This window comes from Haemorhous mexicanus, chromosome 3 (assembly GCF_027477595.1).
Source record: "Haemorhous mexicanus isolate bHaeMex1 chromosome 3, bHaeMex1.pri, whole genome shotgun sequence".
Classification (NCBI taxonomy): Eukaryota; Metazoa; Chordata; class Aves; order Passeriformes; family Fringillidae; genus Haemorhous; species Haemorhous mexicanus.
In genome coordinates, this window is record NC_082343.1 from 95,661,390 (window position 1) to 95,684,615 (window position 23,226).

The 23,226-nt window shown below is 37.3% G+C and overlaps 1 protein-coding gene and 1 long non-coding RNA gene across 2 annotated transcripts in view; one reads left to right on the forward strand and one right to left on the reverse strand.

Moving 5' to 3' along the window:
• Positions 1-23,226, forward strand: part of CSMD1 (CUB and Sushi multiple domains 1) — a 1,067,000-nt gene that overhangs the window by 44,494 nt on the left and 999,280 nt on the right. The window lies entirely within an intron of this gene.
• The window catches only part of LOC132325444 (uncharacterized), a 38,265-nt gene that overhangs the window by 12,684 nt on the left and 2,355 nt on the right, over positions 1-23,226 (reverse strand). Inside the window, exon 2 of the long non-coding RNA XR_009485938.1 lies at positions 7,141-7,310. This is a non-coding gene — a long non-coding RNA (uncharacterized LOC132325444). The remainder of the gene's footprint in view (positions 1-7,140; positions 7,311-23,226) is intronic.

Here is a 23,226-nt window from a genome sequence, read left to right on the forward strand (position 1 = left end):
TGTCCCTGTTCTCGATGTTGTCTCATAGCTTTCAACTGCCTTACACAGGACTGTGTGAAAAGTGTGGCCATAAAGAGAAATGAAAGACACAGCATTTTATTGTCATTATCGAAAGAAACCTGAGCACAGGATTCTTGAGATGCTGGCTGTAAAGACAGTTTCTCATTTTCCCTTTTGACCACCCTGGTTCCACGACACCTACACTCAAAAACAAAGGCAAAGAAGCAGAGTAAAGCTTTATATGTGTGCAAAGGAGAAGTATGAGGAGGGTCTGAGGTTCACTAGATGTTCATGCCAAGTACTATTTTTGCACCTTTGGATTCATCCAGACATCTGCAAAGGCTGAAAAATATGTTCCTTTCCAGAATAGCAACTGTAAACCAGGCATCATGTTCTAAAATTAAATCAGATGCCTATGTTTAGGCAATATACCCTAGAAATCTTGCCCCTCAGTTACTCCATGGAGGGAGCCAGGATATCTGCATTCTTTGCAGTAGGAGTAACAGAACAAATAACCTTCCTATTTGTTGGCACTGCCTGCATTATTAAACCTTGCAACTTAATGAACCTTTGTTTAGTTTTGGTGGCCATTTTTTTCCAGCGTCCAAGGCAGCTAAACACCCAAATCCAAATGAAGCTAAAAGGGAAGGAAAAATTTAGACAAAATGGTGTTCAGAATAGATAAAACTTTTAATAGCCTTAAGTGGCCTCTAGAGAGCATATAAGTGTCTATATGTATCCTAAAAGGCTAAATCAGTGAAAGGAAAGAAAAGGAAAGGTAGTAACACTGTACCTTAGTTGTTTTGGTGGGTTTGGGGAGTCCTAGATACACATTTTGCTTCACATAATTTTGTATGCATTTTCTTGTCATTGGATATATAAAAACATGCCTGGAAAAGTAAGAGAGGTTCTGGATTCCATTCTTGGCATGAGGCAGCAAAATATATCATTATGATGTAAATTCTGTGTTTGGATAGCAGGCTTCTTTGAAAGTCCCAAACTCCTGCCATAAAGGTAATTCTGATTTATATTTATCCACATAATTAGATCTGGAAGAATTTTTTTCCTTTTCTTTCATATACGTTTCAAAGAGGAAGAAAATGTCATATTAGGATTATCCCACTGGAAAAGCAAGGAAAAATATATGTAATAGCCAGCCACAATTGACCACACATCATGATGGCTCTATAAAGAAAGAGAAAAAAAAAAAAAAGAATTTCAGCCAGTTGGGAAGTTGTCCCAGATACTGATGAAAAGATAATAATTAATGATAGGATTTTTATTCATTTATTTATTTAGAGACAGATGCATTGCTAATTTTAACCTCAAAAGGACATTTCAGCCTTGCAAATTGCACAGATTTTTGGATGGTACTTTTTAGATATTTCTGTAAGAAATGTGGACTTTGCTGTTGGCATTTTCTTTCAAAGATTCCTTCAGTCTAAAGGAACTCCCGTTCCCTTTCCTATTTCTACAGTGCTGAAAACATGAGATCTGTGTGCATCATATTTTGATATTTTGTAAGCTTATTTACCTCAATACCTATTAATCACTCAGAGCAAAAGATAAACTTTTGGCATAGCCAGTTCAAGAGGGATCAGGGTTTCCCTCAAGCATTTTCCGATGTGGGTTTGAAAAAGGCCTCATGTGCGTCAAAGATAAAACCTTCCTAGCATGCCTTTCATGATCTATATGACTATTTTGTTGGTGAAAAGATAATAGTGCTGCAGCTTATTGACAATATTTAGCCAGTATTTGAGTTGCTTTTGTAACCCTATGGACTTATTTTCTCTCTACCTTATCACCAAAGAATATAAAAGGCTGTCCCCCAAAATCACGGATGGATATGTTGATTGTCTTTGGATGGAGTCCTGCAAGAAGTACTGCATTTTCTGTTAGAAACATTTTGACACCCTGTTATCTTCCTGAGTTGATCAGACACCTGCTGCTAGTCCACCTGTCTTTTTGGCAACCAGAAATGCTTGTCTGCCTCTCTTTCCTAGTTTGTTTTTCATTTTTTTTTTCCCCCATCTCTGGCTGTGCAAGCATCAACAGGTGGGATCAATTGTGGGGAAGGATGCTGTGCCAATGCTTCATTGCTGGCATGGAGGCAGGAGCTCCTGCAGAGGGGATGGCATGTGTGGCTTGAAGAAGGCTGCTCTGCAGAAGTCGGTGCTGTCTGGCACCCACACATTACTAGAGGGGTCAAATCAACTTTGGAGCAGGCAGGGTGCCATTCTGACAGAAGGGGCAGCCAAGATGCCAGGTAGTTATGCAGCAAGTGTGTTAGCTGAGGGTTTGATTTTCAATCAGCAATGTTTACATGTCTGTTCATCTTGAATTTATACATATTTGTTTAAGAAAATGCATGAAAATTAATCTAAAGCTGCAGTGCATTAAGTTAAGAAAAAAGTAAAAAGAACTGAGCAGAAAGGAAGCTTGCAGCCATAGCTGTATTTCACAGATGGATATGTTCACATACTTTTGTTTGCAGTGACAAGTCTCTCTAGGGCCTCTTTAGTAGTAGGAACTGTCCCTTAATACTAAGCGTTGACACTATTTTTGCACTGTAGGTGGCAGAAATACGCAAAGTCTCAAATGTTATAAGGATCAACCCAATTGGATCTGCCAATCAGAATTGTTTTCTGGAGCTAGTAGAGCTTTTAAAAATCCTTATATTTTTAACCTAATTAAGTGCACTTTTCAGACAGAACCAAGGAGGAAGGATATGCAAAATGATATAAAGAGCACTTTTAAAATCCATTGACCATACTGACATCTTAAAGGAAAAAATGATTCTTAACAGTTTGTGTGACAGTTTTAAACAGTAATTGAATTATCTGCATCAATCTACCTCTTAAGCAGTCACCTCTATTTTGAGAGCACACTGAGAGCAATCATGCCTGTTTGCAGCTAACCTCCTCATTCTAAGATACTAAATTACATCTTTAGCACAAACATTTGAATTAATTGTTGGCATCTCAATGGGACAGATTGCCAAGATTTTATGGATGAGATCCAGTCTTGGTACTGTATAGGATATCAGACTCGTATTAGCCCTGCAGTCAGGCAAGTCCTTTAAATACTTTCTCATGTGAGGAGTCAACAAAGCCCTCATTGGACTCTGTGAAGCTCTCATGCAAAATTGTCTTCCCACCTCATGGAGCTGTCTAATTAGTCATGAAAGGCACATTTTTATCTTTCTCCATCCTAGCATTGCTGGACACAACACTTGTAAAACTATTAAAAACGTATCGATTAAGATAGAGCCTTAGGTGAAGCTTGTAAAGACGAGGTAACTGCTTGGACAGTCCTTAGATTGAATCAGTGCCTGTTTAAAAACAAGCTGCTACACAGGCTGAAAAAAATTATGCCTTTCATGCCACCCTCCTAAGTCTTTAATGATTTCTCCATTGCTGCAGCTCATTGCTATATTCAGTGTCTGACCACAGGAACTGCCATGTGATGAACAAAGTGAAAGGGAAAAAAATAAGATTGCATTTCAGCAATTTCTCCTGAGCTTATAAACTCTTAAAAACGTAAAATATGGCAGGTCTAGCTCATAGAAGATATATTACCTGTTCCAACACTGTACTGTTTAATTATTTCACACCTTTTAAGCAGTAAGATGTGCATTTTATAGGAAGGAAAGAGGAGCAGTTTACTGGAGACAAAAGGACATATAGGTTATGCTGATTAATCTTTGACTAAGATTGATTCAGTGAGATGAGAAAGCAGCTTTGAAAATCCTCCTGCTTTTTTTTCCTGATATTTTTTGTAGATCTTATAAACATTGTTTCAGAATAAAAGTGTGAATCTGAGTTCCATACTGGCAGAATTACTATGGCATTTTGAGATATCCCCTAAAAAAGGATTCACTTTGAAAATGATTTTAAAGAAACTGCAGGTTATGTTTCTCAGTAGACTCAGTCCAACATATGCTGACCAGTGATGCGACATGTTCATAAATCCACTTTTGCTGGTCAACTCTAATGTCTTTACTATAGGCAGTAGTAAATCAGTCCCTGTTAATTTTATTCTCAATATATTTAAAGGCTTTGACTTCTCTTTCAATAACTTTGTTATTCTTCTAACAAAGAGTTTTAAGTATCTAATTCAGCAGGGCTAATGGATCAGAATATACATAAGAGCAGTAGGTGTAGGTATGCCTGGTGTTTTCAGTCCAGAGATACAAATGAGACTATCCAATAGCTGAACATTCCTATTTTCAGGCTCCTCCAAAGTGCTCAATAGAGAAAAATATGACCTTACAGAGCACTGCAGTAGCTGGTCTTTGGAAGCTCTGAAAACTCAGAGATAAAGACTCTGTACCTTTTTTGTTACCAGGTGCACAATAGCGTTAATGAAGAACCACAATTAATTTACCACCTAATTTGTTGCTTGTTATTTGATTGCGTGTTATTACCATTAGAGGTGTTTGTGGTTGTAGTCAGTCTGGAATTAAATATAAATAAACTATATGGCCTATGGAAATTTTCTTGTACAGACCACCAGCTAACAGAGACAACTCATTATGTTCAAAAGTAAAGGGGTGTAGATTCATTTCAATTTTTGCTTCTCTTAACAGTGGGTTTGCCAACACCAGCAGCAGCCGCCTTATGCAGAAGCATTTCCACACACTTCTACTCTGATAAGAAGCAATAGAATGATTACCTCTTTGTAACTAAAAATGTCATGATTTTCATAAAACCACCTATCTTAACATCTCCACATTGCCATATTGTCATGATCTGGAATATTGCCTAGATAGGGCTTCTTTCCAACTCCTTGACTTATTTCCTGTGCATAAAAAGGAACCAGGACAAAGCACCCTATTGATTATGAAGCTCAGAATAGAAAATACTGTATCATGTAAGGTTATGTTGTAATACAGTATGCTTGGTAACAATTTGAAAACATTGCTTTAACTCAATGACAAGCTATTTTGTATAGCTCTGTTCAGAAGCATTTCTAGTCCGTGGAACTAATCAGTTTCTAAATCATAGCTGACTGATTTCTGCTATTTGTATTTGCTATAGGAGCAGTACTTTTAGGAGAGAAATCATTGCAAATTTGAAATAATGCTTTGATAAACATCAAAATTCAAGAACTGGAGGCACAGAAGCACATTTAAGAGCTTAATAGGAAACAGTTAAAATTTATCTGCAAAGTGATCACTAAATGGAAATCAAAAAGGTCAGTGCAATGCACTCTAGGGAGTCAAGATTCACACACTAAGAGAGCTGCAGGTGCTGTGCTGGACAGTGAAACACAATGTTTTTAATTAAATCATGGGCCTTCCTGAGGGAATATTGCATTAAAATCCAAGTGAATCTGACATAATGGCAAGATCTACATTCCTGGTTCTTAGTCAAGTCATTGCATTAGTCTGCCAATTAGATCAGGAGGGAGGCATTTCAAATTACAGCAGCAATTTTACAGAGTAGATAATTATGGCAAGTTATGAATGACAGATATTACTGCAGCTAGTTTTCTTTTTTTCTCTGTTTTATTTAATTCCCCCCTGCCCCCCCCCGGCCCCACCTCCTCTTTTCCTTCAGCCCTTTTTCCTCTTCTTCCATAATGCTGGGGTTTTTTTTCTTTCTTTTGAAGATTCCTAGCATCAAATGTTATATAGCACTTTGATTACCATTTGGTTCTTGTTACTTTATTAAGCAAACTTTAGTCATAATTTGTCTGTAACTCTTGCTGACATTGATAGCTAAACCACAATAATTCCTATTATATTTATGTTTCTAGTCTTCAACTGTCTGGATTCTTTCACCATAGTAATAGCTATCTTCAAAATAACATCCAAAAAAGGCACCTATCCAGGAATTTTATGGCATGTGAGATCTTATATACTGTTGAATATTGCTTTTATGTATTTGCACTAGGACAAAAACCATGTTATACTTGCGTGATGATTATTTTTGACTTAACAGAAATATAATTAAAACTGAAAATAGAACAGATGTATTTTTAAAATATTTCCATGAATGCATATTAGAGTACCATATTTTTCCCAATATTTAAAAACTGCTTCCAAGTCCAAATAAGATAATTATGGCTCTTAATAGACACCTGCACTGTTTACATTTACACGGTGTCCTCTACAAATGCATGTCTTGTTTACAAGATTATTTTCTTTTATTTTTCTATTAACTAATGCTGAATTAGAGTTGATTTGACTTGTAATATAGAACAGCCTCACCTAATTACTTCATCTGGATAATTTGTCCTGTTTAGACATATTCATTAAGACTGTATTCTCAGGAATAATGCTACTTCTATAGCAATGGATTTGAATATAAGAATGTGGAGATCAGTTCAGTTTGAATTGATTTGCAAAAATTTTTACCAATATCATTAGGCATATTTGTTCAACATGAAATATTTCCTTTGATCTAAAATGAAATTTTTGATAGAAAAGCCTACTTTCAAGATGAAACAAAGTCTTGACTTAGTGGTCTGCATCTCGGAAGATAAAAGTCCATCAAGGATTCAGTATAGGTATGCTTGATTCTTTTTTCTGTTAAGGAGGTCAAAGTCAACAATTTCAAGGGGTAGCTCATCACTGCTGTAAGACACGATGTTCAGAATCCTCCTGACAATGTTCCGATTTTAAAGAGAAACCCTGCAGTGGATGCATTAGGGACTGACCTGACAGAGTCAACTGCAGATTTGTTTTCATTTTCATTCCTGAGGCAGTGAGACCAGATACTTTTGACAAAAGAGTGTTAGGAACTTGACTGCACCTTATTGACTAGGGTATCTTCATTAATAATGGGATTCAAACTCAAACGTATATGGAAAAGGAGTAGACGTGAATCATGATTTCCTTCAGATGGGCACCCTCATTAACAGAATACTTTACAATGCAGTTTCTTCAGCTGCTCTTTTTGAAGATATTTTGCTCTTTAGGAAATGCTTAGAATTGTATGCCTAGGTATAGGGGGTGTTCAAGACTCAAATTACAAAAGCAATGTTTATTAACTGCATAGATAGTATATCTCTCAAATTCCTTGGCAAAGAAAAGTGGATAAGAAAAAAGTCCCCTGTACCTAACACAAAAGATATCAGGAGTACTGGAGACGACAGTTCTATGGGCACCTAGTAAATAAATAAATTGTTTCTTACCCAGGAAATGCCCAATTCTGAAAATGGCTGGGGGTTCAGGAGACTACAAGGAAAAACATGTCCCTGTACATAGTCTTCTGTTACTCTTTCCAATGCATTTGTCTCTAGCCATTGTTGAGACAGAAGACTGGGCAGATCTGAAGTGTGCAGCAGTTCTTAAATACTTGCAACTGCAAAAAGAAAGAATTACATATATAAAACAGACTGACACCAACATAAGTGATGGAGTACATTTTTTGTCCAATAATATTCAGTAGTTTCCTGCGAAGACATCCTCCCAGAACACAGAAATAGAAATGCAATAGAAATGGAATTTTCTGTGTCCCTAATATAGAGGTATCATCACCAGTGTTAGGGCTCCAATCTCCCAACATTTCTTCCAAATTAGGACTGCTTTACATGGAATTGCTTCATGTTCATGTTCTCTCTTTCCTAGTTTTCTTCCTATTTTAACAATTTACATTAAATGTTAGTGATCACAGGAATCATCTTATTGCTGTGTTCTCATCAGGAGGAAGAGTTCTACACTGCAATAATAATTTAAGTTTTATTATTTTTAAAATTGAAAATAATTAACTTATCAAAACAATAATAATTTTATTTTGAAAGAAAAGAGTGTAATGAAAACTGGAAGATCATCTACAGCGAGGCAGGGAGACAAAAATTGGGCAAGTAGAGGCAGATTATTAAAATTCATATGGGGAAAATGCAATTTTACACAAGACAGGCAGAAGGAAAGAAAAATATAAATACAGTAATGTCAAAGAAGACATTCTAGAGACAGTAAGCAGAAAACCGGAAATTATTTTGCAAGGCCACACTGCAGCAAAAATAAATTGAATGCCATTTTGCTATCCATACACTGACATATCATGCAGTATTGACAGAAAATAATATTCTCCAAAAACCAGGGAAAGCTGAGAGACAATGGTAAGAGAGGAAAGTTGTTCTGCTGCTGGTTTTATTCCTGGACTCATTGCTAAGTTGGTCAGCTGCTCTGATAATTTCAAACCACTGACTATTGCAACTGCATGTTTTTCCCTTCATTTGGTAGAGTAGATCTTTGTTATTGACAATTTTTATGCATTAGATCTCTAGTAGAATAATTCCCAGAAATCTTTGAGGAAAATTTCAGGTGACAATTACCAGGATAATCTTGCTAAAAGAAGTACTAAGAATAAGAAAGGGTAAAATGGCTGGTGAACACTTTTCATTCAAGTATATATGTATATATGTAATCTGGGGGTTTCTATAGTCTATTGAAGATAACACCAGTTGAATTTGGTAATGTATTTATTGGCTAATAGTATAAAAAGAATTAAGTGTGTGTGTGTGTATATACATATCCTGCAAACAGAACGCCATACCCCCTAAAAATAGATTCTATTATCTATATTGATTTATGTAACTCCTTACTCTAATATTAGCTTTGACTGATATAACTCTTCATTAGTTATGGATTTACATATTCAATGCTCCATTGTCAGCAAGCCAGAGCCAAGAAGCAAAGAAAATGTCACAGTGAAGTTGTTTGTTTTTAGATGTTTGTTTTGGTTTTTTTTTTCATTTTCCACATTTTGGAATACTTTCCGTCTGTTTCACAGTTCCATGAATAAAGCTCAATTATATAGTGTGAATGTCACTTGCATGGGAAAAGTGCCAGAACCAAAGACTGAAGTGGAGATGAAGTAATAAAATATGAATCATGTGAACCACAGAGAGTGGTTGAATTTAAAACAACTCATGCCCTGGATGGCCAGTAGAGGTCATTTTGGCTATCTGTCCAATTACAAAAATGGAACAGGCAGAGAAATGAGAGCACATAAAGAACAAAATCTATTCAGTTTAGTCTATAAACACTTTAGAGACCAGCTGCAGAATGTGATGGAGCTAGAAAAGGCTTCCTGAAACAATGAAAGTCTTATATGCTCCAACTTACTGATCAAAACATATTCAGAACCAGTCCTCTTTACAGTAGCAAGATCTCAACCTACTTCATTAAAAATGAGAATGATATTACAACTCCACCCTTTAATGGAACTTTGTTCAATCAGAGGTCTTGGAAAGTATGTTCAAAACCTGCAAAGATACTGAGCTTATTCAGTCAGAACTTGGATGGTTTCTTCTCATACAAAATCTGTAGAATGTGAGGGATAAAAAAAACCCCCGACTCTAACGACACAGTAAACTAAGCCAGTATCTTTTTTATTTAAAAAGTTTTACACAGATTTTTTCAGAAATAAATTCAATTTTGTAAAAATTTCACTTTACCCTTTTTAGTACTACCTTTTTTTTTTAATATAAATATGACTGTGAACTACTTACAATTAAATTTCTACAAAAACCCTGCATAAGAAGCAGATTCAGGTAGTTAACTAGGGGGAGGATTTCACATGAGTTTCCCACAAAAGTTTTGACTGTGTAAGTGCAATGGTTACAATACTTTGACAAGTATTAATACAGCCATTACAAAAGGACACTGTGGTTTGATGAAGTGGTTTCTTTGTGGGTAAATACAGTGCTGTACTATAAGAATCCTCTCCAGTTTGTGACAATTGTTTCTGGTTTATGCTAGTCCAGCAGTACAAAGAAATAACATGCTAACTTGTAATAGATATAGTCTAAAAATATAATGCCAAAAAAGAAAAAATTACTTAAATCTTTAAAGAGTATTAGACATAGTAGAATCATTTGATTTCAAACATTTTTTCAAGCCCCAGGACAGTGTGTTCTTGATGTAAGATTTTTTTTTAACCACAATAAGTAGGTTGTAGGATTTGCGTTGGAGATACCATATGGAAAGTACTAATTTAATGGGAAATGATAATCTGTGAAATGGATTCATGATTCATGAGTCACAATGCACAATAACACATGCCAGTAATTTACTAAAATACAGTATGCACGTATGTATATTAATTTACACATGTGCATCTATGCAAATTGTTTGTTATTTAGTTCCTGCTAGAGCCCTAACAGAAATATAGTCCTTTTTTTAATGTAAGAAACAGCACATTTAAACATGAGGACAACTGCCCAAGTATTGGGGTTTGTGCTCACAAAAAACAGTTCTCAATAATAGTTATAATGGAGAGCATGGATAACCTCTATCTACACTTGTTCATTGTGTAGATTATAAATACTTCCAAAGTTCAGCCATTGCAACACATTTTTAGAAAGAGTCCTACAAGCAGAGACGTCAAAAAAAGGATCTGAGAAAAAAAAGTTTTCTGATGACATTTCTTGATAAACTGAAATAAACATACCTCATTTAGAAGCTAAAGCAAAATATGCCAGTGCAGCCATTTGATTGTATTGATGCCTGCTTTATGATGAAATGTCATATCCTTTATAAGTAAAAAACAAAAATATTGTCTTTAGTTGGTCCTGAGTGAATGTTTTACTGAAATCAAAGTCCTTATTTTATTCTTCTGGAAATGCAGACATTTATCAAGCTAAGAAGAGGCTTTTTGTTTTCGAGGAAGAAGTAGCTCAGTGGTGAAGTGGCCTCTTTGTTACTGAGATCCAAGGTATAACGATAGCTGATAATATTTATGAGAGATGGAGGCTCTTCAGTGAACCTACATGCTGAATCACTTATAAAACCTAATTAGCTGCTTAGATGATTCCCCTTTAGTCATCACTCAGACAACAGAAATCATGAAAGCTGGGAGAGGATCACAACTGGGTCTACTGCAACGACAGGAGATAAAATGGTGCTGGATCTTTGTTGAAGTCTTGTGGGAGCTCAGTGCATCACTCCTGATGTCCAGAGCTACCGAGAGAACCCTTGGGGGGGGCTTGAGAGTCTTGGAATGTTGCCAAAAGCACTTGGTGGCTTGACTTTGATCCATCTAGGGATGTGCCACCGATGTATGAGGAAATGGAACCTGCGAGAATCACTCGAGTGTGAATGGTGAAGGGAAGATATCATTATAGGGTGAATCACAAATTTTGGGGTTTTGGTACAGGGGGGTTGTAGAGACAAGATGGAGGAATCAGGGCGTGCCACCAGGCTCTTCTTTCTTCTTCCTGTCTTCCATCTTCTGCAGTGGTGTTGGCATTTGGGGATTGGTCTAGGGTGAGGGTGTACTTGGTGATAAGGGTGATAGGTATTGGGGATGAAAGGTAAATATGACATATGTAGTTTTTGTTATAAAAGATGCGACCGCCTTGGGGGTGGGCAGAGTGCCTTTGGCTGCCCTGCTGGTCAGATCCTTCGGGCAGAGAAGGGACTTTTTAGATAAGAAATAATAAACAATTCTGAAGACCGAAAAAACCTAGTGTCCAGACTCATCTTTTGAGGCCCAGCGTGCAAGAACCATCCTAAGCATGTGTGGGAGCAGAGACAAATAGCCGAAACCCATAAAGTCTCAAAGGACAGTAACTTAAGTGAATGGACTTTAGTAAAGGTTCTCTTTAATGAACCTATTCAGATCTGAAATCAATGTGTGAAAATACTACCTAAGTGGTACTGTGGTGAGTGGGAAGAGCACAGTGAGGGGTATCAGTATAGGGGTGGCTAGCTAGAGCAAACAGCATCATGATTAGAGGGAATAGTGCATCTGGGAGCAACAGGCAGGAGCATCAGCCTGGTGAGAGGGGGTGATGGTTCTCCTATGCATTTATGATTAGAGGTTGTGACAGTTAGAAATTTTCATGAAGTGACATCGAGGTACCTCTACACATATAGGCATATCATGTTTTATGATAAAAGATGTATGGGAGCCTGCTAGGATAGTACTGAGTATTAAAATAAAAGCTGAGTCACATGTATTGGAAAGGTACAAGCTGGAAAAATGCCTTCAGTGTAGATAAAGTGATGGTGTGAAAAAAAACCAAAGGGCAGCCAACACACAGAATTATGGCCTTTGAGCTGGTTGCTTCTGTTCTGGAACAAAATTTTAAAATTATGACAGATAGCTTAGAATGCAGTATCAGGAAATGAAAAGAAAAGGTAGCACTTAGTAGGTGAAGAACAGAGAACAAAGCAGAATGAAAAGACTTCACCCTCTTACAAGGCATCTCCTTACAGACACTGATAGGAGTCAGGATGCTCAGCTTGATGGGCTGTTCTTCTGTATTCATATGCTCACAGCTGGGTGAGAAAATTTAATCAATGGTCTTATGCCTACTGTTCTGCAGGGCTGTGCTTTCCCATCAGATAAACATTAGCTTCATTTACTGCTGCTTTGTTTTCCAGAAATCAATGCTGTGTCACTTTTCCTTTTCATACCTTTGGTTTTAACTGCATACATATGGATTTGGCAAGAAAGGAAGTGACTGCTCAGAGGATCACAGTTGTAGATCCACAGCCATCTGCTGTCCACCACAAACTGGCCTGATACCTGCAACATCTGAAAGAGGTGCTAGAGAAATCTGAATTTTAAAGGTGTTTACCCAAGTACATGCTAAAAGCTTGCAACTTTTCCTTCAAACAACTGAAATACTGTTAGATAAGAAAGTTATAATCAAATGCTAATAAAATTTTTTTACTGTAATACCAAGGAGAACTCTTGGTCTGTTACCAGCGAGCTTCTCTGTAACTCTGAATGTGCTTTTAATGAGAAATACATTTTAATAGCACACCAGCACAGTGTCCAGACAGCAAACTTTCTGATTTTCTTTTGCATAAATAAGTACAGTATTCATAAAAAATCTGTATTGAGAGGAAACACATTACTGTCTTAAACTTTTAGAATTTATCTATTTCCTACTTCACAAAATCTCAGCTAATGAATATGAACCATTTCAATGAGTCAATATTAATGACTGGATTTGTCTAGATTTACATTTCAAGTGTAGTCACTTGCATGCACTATTCAACATCTCAGAAGATGAGTGCAGAGTAAGTGGAGGAATTATTAGCATCTTGATCTGTCTCTACCTGTTTTCGTGAAACTTGCTGGTATTATTCCTTTGATTTCCCTACCACATTGCTAAATTCAGTTAAATTTATGTTATAGGTTTAAAAGCTACTTGGAATGGAAAGAATTTTGGCAGAATTTTGTACAAACTCCTTTCCTTGGAGGAACCAAGCTAAAAACCGTACATTCCCTTTGCTCATTCTGAACAATCCTCTGACGCAGAGATTATTAATTAAAAATACGATAGAGATGACAGGAAAATCTTAAGTACTTCCGTTCATACTCTTTTGTTTGCACTTGTTAGATGGTATTTGACTTCATGAATAGTCCCTCAGAAAGCATGCTGGCATCAACCATTTGTATAAGACACTGAGAATCTGCCTTTGTGTAAGAGAAACATGACTCTCTGCAGCCGTCTAAATCATATCAATAAAAATGAGATTACAGAGTTGAAACCCTTAAAGTACTAATGTAATTGGCAAAATTCCTGGAGATTTTTAATAAGACCAGCATTTCACCATAGATGTGTTGGCTCTTCTTGATTTCCAAATAAATTACAAAGCATTCCCATTCATGTTTGTGTCGACTTCTCCTAAGTATTTATGAACAGATTAGGATAGACATTTTCTGTACTTGTTGCCTACAAAGTGCCTGCAAGTTTTATTTATTTCAGTAATTCACTGTCCATTTTAATGGTGTGTGACTGGCTGTCTTTTCTTCACTGGATAGATGTTTCTTAACGGAGACGAGTAATCAGTGAATAGCAAGTAATGCATTAGATAAGGATTCATAGCACTATCTTAATTAACAAGATTTAAACAATTAGCTGCCAGTATAATTTGAGAAGGGAAAAAAAATTAAGATGCTATGAAAAGCAGAAATCTATTTATTCCTGGAACTTTTCTTAACCTGACTACTTCTGAAAAAAAGTATGCAGTATTCTCCCTTTTTTGTATTTTATTACATCTGTTGTTTGGAAGCTTCCCATTTTATTGCTCAAATCCTGTATTTTCCTCATCTTTATGGGCTTTCACATATTTGCCATTATTGCTTTATGTACTTGTAATGTTTATGGACTCACATTATATACAATCTCAATTTATCATTATCATTTGCTGTTTTAAGCATGATGTATTATTGTAAAAGTGGAAGATAAAATCTTCACAGAAAAGCTACCTTTTACAGTAAATTGAACTTTTTTTCTTGCTTTTCATGTTCAAATAATGCATTTTTATAATTTTGTATTTAATAAATATCTGACGGTAACATTTTCATTTTACCTACCACTGGCATTTTCTGGAAGCCAGGCAGTGAGACAGATTAAGAAAAAGATTTTATTTTCAAAGAATGGTAGACAAGTAAAAATAACATCTAACTGCCAGTGATGTCTCTTCAGATAGTAACACACATTATCCCCTGGCTATATTATTGTGCTTAAGACACTGGCTGAGTCCTTAGGGAGATCCTCCAGAGGTTCAAGACAGTGGTTTTGCCTCTGGTATCACACAGAGCACATGTCAGATACGTCACCTCTCTCCCTGTGCCGCCACTGGCAGTGGCAATGCCCTTCATATCCCGAGCTGCTTTACAGTCCTTTTCAAATCACACCTGGTGAAACAACAGGGTTTGAACAGCAGGTGAGGGAAAGGGGAGCACAATGAGAGCAGGTGCTGTCACAGCAGCCAGGAAAGCCAGGTGTGCACCCACCATGGCACCACCTCACACCCCGCCTCCAGATGGCGGGTGCCCCCTTCCAGTGTCTCCAGCAGCACCCGCCACTCACAGCCTCTGACAGGAAGCCTGGAACTGCCAACATGGCTTTTCTGTGGAGAATATGAAATACAGCTTGTCTGCTTGTCTTTGTAGAGGGGAAAAAAAAAAGTGGTTTAATTAATTTATAAAACAAACAAAAAAGTCATAATGAATACAATTGTCAGCAAACATGACCTTCAGTATTTTTGAAGTCAGCCAACTTTTGAAGTCAGGCACCATCCATGCAGTGATAGAAGGAGAGGTGGTTTTGTGCCTGCAGCACTGGGAGTTGGGATGCCTTCCCGAATCCCTCTGCTGGCTGCAGGCACAAAGTTTAAGCATGTTTTCTGTCATCACGTCTGTAAATGAAGACAGATGTCTTATGCTGTCACTGCAGGGAGCATACAAGGGTGATGTTGGGTCTCCTTTCCTGGGCAGAGAGCAGTGTGGCACAGCCCGGGGACATCTGGCCTGCCATGGCACCACTGTCCCACTGCTGCCTGCCCTGCTAGGCCCTGCCCTGGGGGTACTGAGGCTTCTGAGAGTGAGTATGGCCCAGGAGGGTTGTTGTGGAACAGCCTCATCCCAGGGGCTTGGCTGCTTCCAGGCATCATGTCCAACTGCACGTCCTCTCCAGGTCAGTGTTCCCTCTTGGGCCTGCATTGCTCAGAGCTTTCTGTGTGACTTAGGCTTTCTCTTTATTCAGCTAGACTCTTGGTCAGAGCATAGTGCTAATAACATCAAGGTCACAGGTGTGATCCCTGCGTGTGTCATTCACTTGAGAGCTGGACTCAATGATCCTTGTGGGTCCCTTCCAAGTCAGAATATTTTGTGATTCTATTACTTAAAAATGAGTCAGTGTTCATATTCATGAACAATATTGGTCATGTTCAGCACAAATAGGATGGCTGCCCCATCTTTGCCATCTTGGCCATGTTTCTAAATGTGTGGGGAGGCACAGGGGTACTTCACTCAGGGATGGTGGAGCCCATCCTCATGGCATGAAAACCCCTCTCAGACATGTTGCACGCTTAAGTCCAGTTCACCACTGCCCTTGGAAGAGGAACCCCAAAGTTCTTACTATGGAGTGGATGCTGGATGAAAGTGTCACCTCCATCAAAAAACCAAGAGAGCTACCACTGCTCAGGATGCCATTGTAACTCTGCATCACTTCTGTTCAAAACGCCAGCACAGACTGTTAAGTCCCAGTTCTCTCTGACATCTTGGAGTCTGTCATTTAGCAGGTTCTGCGTCCATTAAACACATGCCTTACTGATATCAAGTAGTGGAAGTGGAATTTTACCCTGAGTGGCATGTAGTGCTAAGCCTTGCAAGTATTTATTACATCCACACGGTTACTTTTACCAGATAAGCCTGTCATCTCATCAAAGAATTTCTGACAAGACCTGTTTCTAGGATACTACAGCAGTTATGCATCTAAGCTCCTGTGAAAACATGCCAGGTATCTATCTGAATCATTGTGCACCACATATCTATAAAATCTGGGTTTCAGTCTCCTATTATAGTGGAGATTCAGTTCTATGAGGTGTATTTTTAGCTTTTTATTGCTGATCATGAAGTCTTCCAAGAATCTATTCTATGAAAGACAAAATGAAACTATGTTTTAAATGCATCAGCATCTCCTACCCCTTACTATTAATTACAGATAACCAGCTAACACGGTTAGACATTAATTGAATTCTATTTATACAATACACAAGTTGACTGAAGTAAATAATAAAATATGTAAAAAACCCCAAACTAAAATGAAATCAACAAAAAAAAAACCCAAAACAAACTCAAACAAACCAAACTCCAGCCTTATATCACATTTAGCAATTGATTTGGAAGTGCCTATAAGTGTTTTCTGTTTTGGTTGATTCTGTACAAACCAGAAGAAAGCATTAATTAAAATTTGTATAATGATGTAGGTCAGACTGACATGAAGCCTCATCTTCAAGGTATCTAACCACATGAAGAGTTTAAACTTCATATTTAATTATAGATTAGTAATCCTGTAAGTCACGCTTAACTTATCACTGCTGCAATATTTCTTGAATTCCCACTCAGTGACTGATGTTACAATTCAGTGTGTTTGCAGAATGTATTTTTCAGTCTTGCCAGGCCAAAAAAAAAAAAAAAAAGCATTTAAGTTCAGAACTGCTAACTTGAGACCCAATGGTCAGCCAACGCCTGGTGTTCACGGCTTCTAAGATCAACGGGTTCCTCACCTTTTAAAGTCTTTGAGGAGCCACAGCACAGCTGCAGCAGTGTCTGGTGGGTTCAACAGTGTGGTAGCAAGGCCACTGAGAGACCCAGAAAATATGTGTGGGAAGTTCCATTTAAAAACATGAGACACTTGCTGTACAGTTATATGCCAGAATTCAACAACAATAGAAATTTTAACTGCTTTTTTTTCCTTCTAAAATGAAGCATTCCTAGCCCATAGACTTCTGTGTAATATCTTTGTATAAACAGAACTGGAAGGTGTACGGGGCATTTTTGTCCACAGTATGAGGTGGTTTGAACTCAGATTTCTCAGATTTTGGGGACATTTCTGTAGAGAAAAAAGAGTCAAGAAGCAGAGATATTGTACAGCCTAATGGCTGGGACACTCACTAAATGCTGAGTCTTATCCTTCCTGCCATCATCCCTTATGAAGCATATATTAAACAGATATTGCATAAAATGCAGGAATGGTCCTTGAAATAGGATTGAGACCAACAGCAACTTCACTTCCCCTCTGGCTGTTTCTGAAAAGAGATGAGTGAGCACTGTAAAAGAAAGGATCTCTTTGCCCCATCCAGCAGGCCTGCATGTGCATTTCCTATCAGAGAACAAAGTATCTAAATGCAAAAACTGTTCAGTATGAACAGGGGAAAAAAACAGTCTCCTGTGCATTTCATGCACATATACTCTTGGGTGTGTGTCAAGCAAATAGTGGACTTTGCAATATTATTTTCATAAGAATCAGTTATCTCTTAGTCCCTAGGTCCTTAAAAAGGTTGAAAAATGGGGTTTTTTGTCATTGAAACCTCTTCCAGTGAAAAGAATTTTTAATTGTCTTTATAAGTAACAGCTTCCCTATTATAGCACTACATGTGCTTTTACTGTGTTTGGCTTTCCCCAAATGTCCATCTCCTCTGTAACAGCTCACAGACTTTGCAACCATATTTATGCATTTCACATCCAAATAGCTCCTTGGGATTTTTGTCAGGAAGACTTCTAATATTTTCAACATAGATTTAGCATAACTTAGAGGTCTAGCTTCTATTGAGAAGGTGCACCAACTGATTAGGAAGAATATGATTGATAAGAGGAGTTTTAGAGCTTCTAAGTGTGCTTAAACCACACAGGTACTGTGGATGAAAAATGCCAGGTTTGCAGGCAATTAGATATAATGCTTGTAAGTACAACTACTTCTTAATTTCTCCTTATGCTGTTCAGGCTTTTTAGATTCCCACAGGAAGGACAAATCTACTTTAGTCAATAGATAGAAGCCAGCTGAAAAGAAGTATTACAACATACTGCTATTCCATCAGTTTAATTTCCTTCCTTAAGGAGACTTGACTATCCAGCCATATAAATCTTCACCTTTCAGTTAAATCTATCTAAAGTTTTCTAAACAGTTATGATACAGCTTTCATTTTAGTTTTCACCTTTTTCTTCTTGTCATGTTTGGTCTCTGTAATAGCTCGAATAACCCTTTTGCTTGACAAAGCATTTGTAAACTTACATCTTTCTCCTAATGCACTGGGTTTGAAATCTCCTCTTCCTTTAGTTTGCTAAGACAGCCTATCTTTCTCAGAAGCTTTTCCTAGAAATCACTTCTTATAGCTTGCTTTATGTTGCTATTTTTGTCCTTTGGCAACCATTGCCTATGTCAGTGCTGACAATATTGTGGGAGAAAAGACCAAATATCCATATAAGTTGCAGAAAGGAAGCATCTGATATGGCAATGTTGGAACTTTACAAGTGTAGTTTTTCTTTTTCACTTATTACTTCCTTTTCCACAGTGTCCATCATCATTTGTTTATCATTGCCTAATTTAGAGTTTAACTGTGCTTGAATGGAGATTTTGGACAGAGGAGAGCTGAGTGTTAACATGATTCAGGTAGAATCAATATATGCTGAGCTTCTGTGATGTATACTCTCAAAGCTTCCTTTGTTTAGAAAACATACCGACCTGCCTGTGATGTTCTGCTCTAATTCTGCTTGAAGAAGTGGCAGCAGCCATTGCTTCAAACCATTAGTCTTCATTTGAAAGAGTGGGGGGATGCATATCGATAGTTGTAATCACCTTTGTGGCACTAGGGAGGCAGAGCTGTAAAAAGTAAGTACTTTTGTAAAGCTGATAGAGACAAGAGAAAAGAATTTTAATGTGTCCTCCAGTCAAGCTCTCTTAAATCCACCAAAAAAAATTACTGTTATTGGTCACATAAATTTTGAATGGACCCTGAAATCATAGTTGTGGAACAGTTAATGTGAGCTGGTAGTTGGTGCTTTTGAATATCTACCACACAATGCATATTGTTATAATTATTTACATATAAGAATTCGCTATTTGGATATTGAGATGTGGAACATTTTTAGTATATGCTACATAGCCTGTGTAAAAAAGGTGAAAATCCTTCCTTTTTTGTCTTTAACAGAATTATCTACAAATGACATTAGAAATTTCACAACTTTTTTATCTCCTTGGTGTATGCACAGGAAAAAAATTGAGAAAGGCCATATTTATTTTTATGAAAATACATACATAGAATGTCTTCTAAATAAAAGTATTTGATATTTACAGTGAACATCATCTGACAGTGTTCTAATTTTGTTGAAATAAGTTTAAAATAAAGGTTAAAAAAACACCCTAGCCTCACATACACCTGATTAACAGTGGAACAAATGGTTTTGCTACACAGGTATGTATTACTGTTTAAAGGTTGGCCTTTTTGTACAACTGGAGGGCAACAGTTCCCATTAGCTGTAGAGAGCAGATCAACCCATTTTAAACATAGTAAGTGTTTCTTCCAGACAGAAATTCTTGCTTTTGGAATAAAAACGAGTATTAGGATATTAGTGTACTGGCAAGCTAAATATCTAAAATAAAAATCCATCCAGCTCATTATAGAAGGATTTCTGTAAATTATCAGTAAAGAAGAAACTGTCTGGTTTGGGTAGAATAGATATTGAAAAAACTGAATGAATCCTCTGGCTGAATGAACTCTTTTTGATTTGCATTTAAGATTCTGTTGGATCTTCACTGAGTGCCTTTACATCACTACTCAAGGACCAGAAAGATAACATACAGAATCTCTTTTTTGGTTAAGATGTACTGTTTGGAAATAAATTAGAAAGGCCTGAAAGGAAAAATTCATCTGTATGCTGTGTGCAATCGTTAATCGTGAGAGAGGGAAGATAAATGAACCAAAACAAAGATATATTTTTTGAGGATGTTAAATCAGTAGTGTGCAAAAGGGGCAATTAGTAGTATTTTTCTAAGAGCAATTTAGATTAAATAGCTGCTGTATGCTATTTTTATTCCATGCCTGAGTTGTCTCTAAAGGAATTTTAAGAGAGCATATATTCTGGTAGCCTGTGTTTTTTGAAACCAAGGTAGAAAAAGACTGTAGCCTGTTGCTGGCATAATGCTCTAAACATTCATGTGCTAATAATAGATTAAGTGGGCAGGAATTTCCTACCCACTGCAGTTTTTCTCTATTTTATTGCTTCCAGTGGTTGATAATTTGCATTTTATGACATTTCATAATATATGCTTCCAATTAAAGGAAAATAGGATTTATTTTTCTTTTTAGACAGAATTAGTGTTGGTTTATGTGGTAAACATCCCAGCAAAATTTCCCCCTTGTCTCTGTGCTCCAGGTCTCTTGTCACATTCAATACCATTCTCTTCAGCATAATCTTCATTAGTTTAAAGTCTAGATTTTCTTTTGCAACAGTGAAAACCCTGTGCTCAAATTGCTTGAGGTTTTAAAACACAGCTCATGTGTTTCGCCTTTTGTGTGCCTATTTGTAGCTTAAGCTAGTAGACTGGAATACTTGTGCCACCATATTCATAATATCATACAATAGACATTGAGTAAAAAATTCTTTTTTCTGCATGGACATGGAAAATGTAATGGTCTTCTATACCAATTTCACTTCCACTAGTCCCCCTTACTGCTTTATGATGTTGCATCAGCAGTGTGTTTACTGACTGGCATGATGACCACCTATCAAAATCTGTCTCATGTTGAAGTACCCTCCATGCTGTAAGTTTGCAAAAGCTACTGCACAGTCAGCACTGGCCAATCTAGTCTGACAAACTTCTTGTCAAAGTCATTGATTGCATAAGAAAGAACCAGTGTTTGAGGTAATCGTACAAGGCCATGTTGTTCCTAATATAATATTAATATTTCCTTGACTGGGTCAGGTTACTCTATATTCAAATTATTAGAACTTCTGTTCTAATGCTGCTAAATGTATAGGAAAAGAAGTAAGGTAATCAGGTTGGATCACCAAAAACTGTCACTTGCATGTGACTATTAAAATGGACATTGCAAGACTAAAAGAGTACCTCTAAATCTACCAAAGCTTGACTGTTTTTGGTTCTCCAGACAAAGACCACAGACATATACCTTTAAGAAGATGTTTAACACTGTGACTTGACAAGGACAAAAGTACAGCAGATGTGATTTTTACAGGTTACTTGTGGCAGCACACACTAGGCCAAGAATTTGGACAAGTTTAACACTTTGAACTGCATTTGTGATGCTAAGAGCCCTGTGCAGACCTACATATCTGCTACTTGCCCTGGATGTTCAAGTTTCCTTATGAGTTCTGTCACTGATTTTCTTTATGCCTTAAGGAAGCATTTTTATTCCTTCCAAACAGTTTTAAGTAGAGAAGGAGGGAAAGCACAGGCTTGTTTTCTTTTCTAGCTAAACTTCACAAAGCAAGTAATGGTGGATGAATTAGACAGTGTTAGTGATAAATAATTTCTAACTTTGGTATCTGTGAGCTCTGCAGTAAAAGAAAACCTGCCCATATGCACTGGGGGTGGAGAGAGAAGGTTTTATAACAGATTTAAAATTAGAAAACAAAATGGCCTGATTAACAGCAGTAGGAAGAGTTCTGCAGAGGATGAGGGGAGAAATTAACGGATGACATTCAAAGGCAGCTGTGAAGTATGAGAAGCTGCAGTACGCGGAGGTAGTCAAATCTAGCAGTACAGAGAGTTCTGAATGATGCTGAAATAAATCCAGAAGTCTGGGTGGGGGGATCTTTCAAGTGGTGGATCATAGCTAAAAGGTGGATTACCTCTGCTTACACAGACAGTAAGCCAGTAGATTCCATCCTGAAGTAGAGAACTATATTAGTATTAGAAGCAGCTGATATTTAGGGAACATGTACGAAGATATTTCAAGCAAACTGACAATGGTTTTAGCATGTGCTGGGTTTTTTTTGGAAACAGTGAGCCCCACCATTCCACAGTTCAGAAAGCAAATGTAATTCACCCACTTGCTGTTTCCATCTGAGACTATATCTTTCCATGAATTTCACTTACCTTGAAATAAGGGAGGGATAGAGGGCCTTCACAAATGTGCTTTCTAATGGTTAGAATCTGGATACATAGTGCAGGGAATATGGAGAGGCGGTGCTGCAGAGCTGCGGTACAGAAACTTCAGCCTTAGTCAGGATCCCGAATGAGGCTTTCCTGCAGGCAGCTTTCCAGCAAAGGATCCACTACGGCAATAAAGTGGTCTGCACCCTCTCCTCTCGATGCCCCAAACCTACCCTTACTTGTGCCAACAGCACAAGGAAGCAACATGGCATGATCATCTCCAGAGCAGGTAGAGAGAGGAAAGTTGCAAGTTACAAGGCAAAACTGAATGTACACAGACACACTGTAAAGGCCACTTCATTTCTAAATACATTATGTCTTTCAGTGGATATACCAATAAATTCTGTCTTTGCAGCAGAACTGTAGGAAAAATAGTATTTTTTTGATAGACCAGTCTGGCTTCCAGTGAACTATTCCGATGAATGTGGTTGATTCGAGTCTACCTCTCTGAAGAGGTTATCTCTGCTAATGACAGGAGAAATCATACAGGTTTTTTTCATAGTAGGTATGATTAAGTAAACCAAGAATATAGACCACTAATTAGGGAATATTAAATCCTACTATGAAATTCCATCTGCTCTTGTTTTCCTATACATAAACATATCTAACCATATCTAACACCTAAATACGGATACATATAACCAATTTTTCTTGGTCGTGAGTATATTCCTCCTTGATATCCAGTATTATTACTTTTTGATTAATAAAGAAATAGCAATTCCAATTATTCTGGCTATGAAATTAAAATTATTTTCATCCACACCTCACCTTTTTTCCCTCACCTTAGGATTTCCCATTTGTTTCTTTCCCTTTTCTCTCTAGTAAATACAGATTTTATACATGAATACT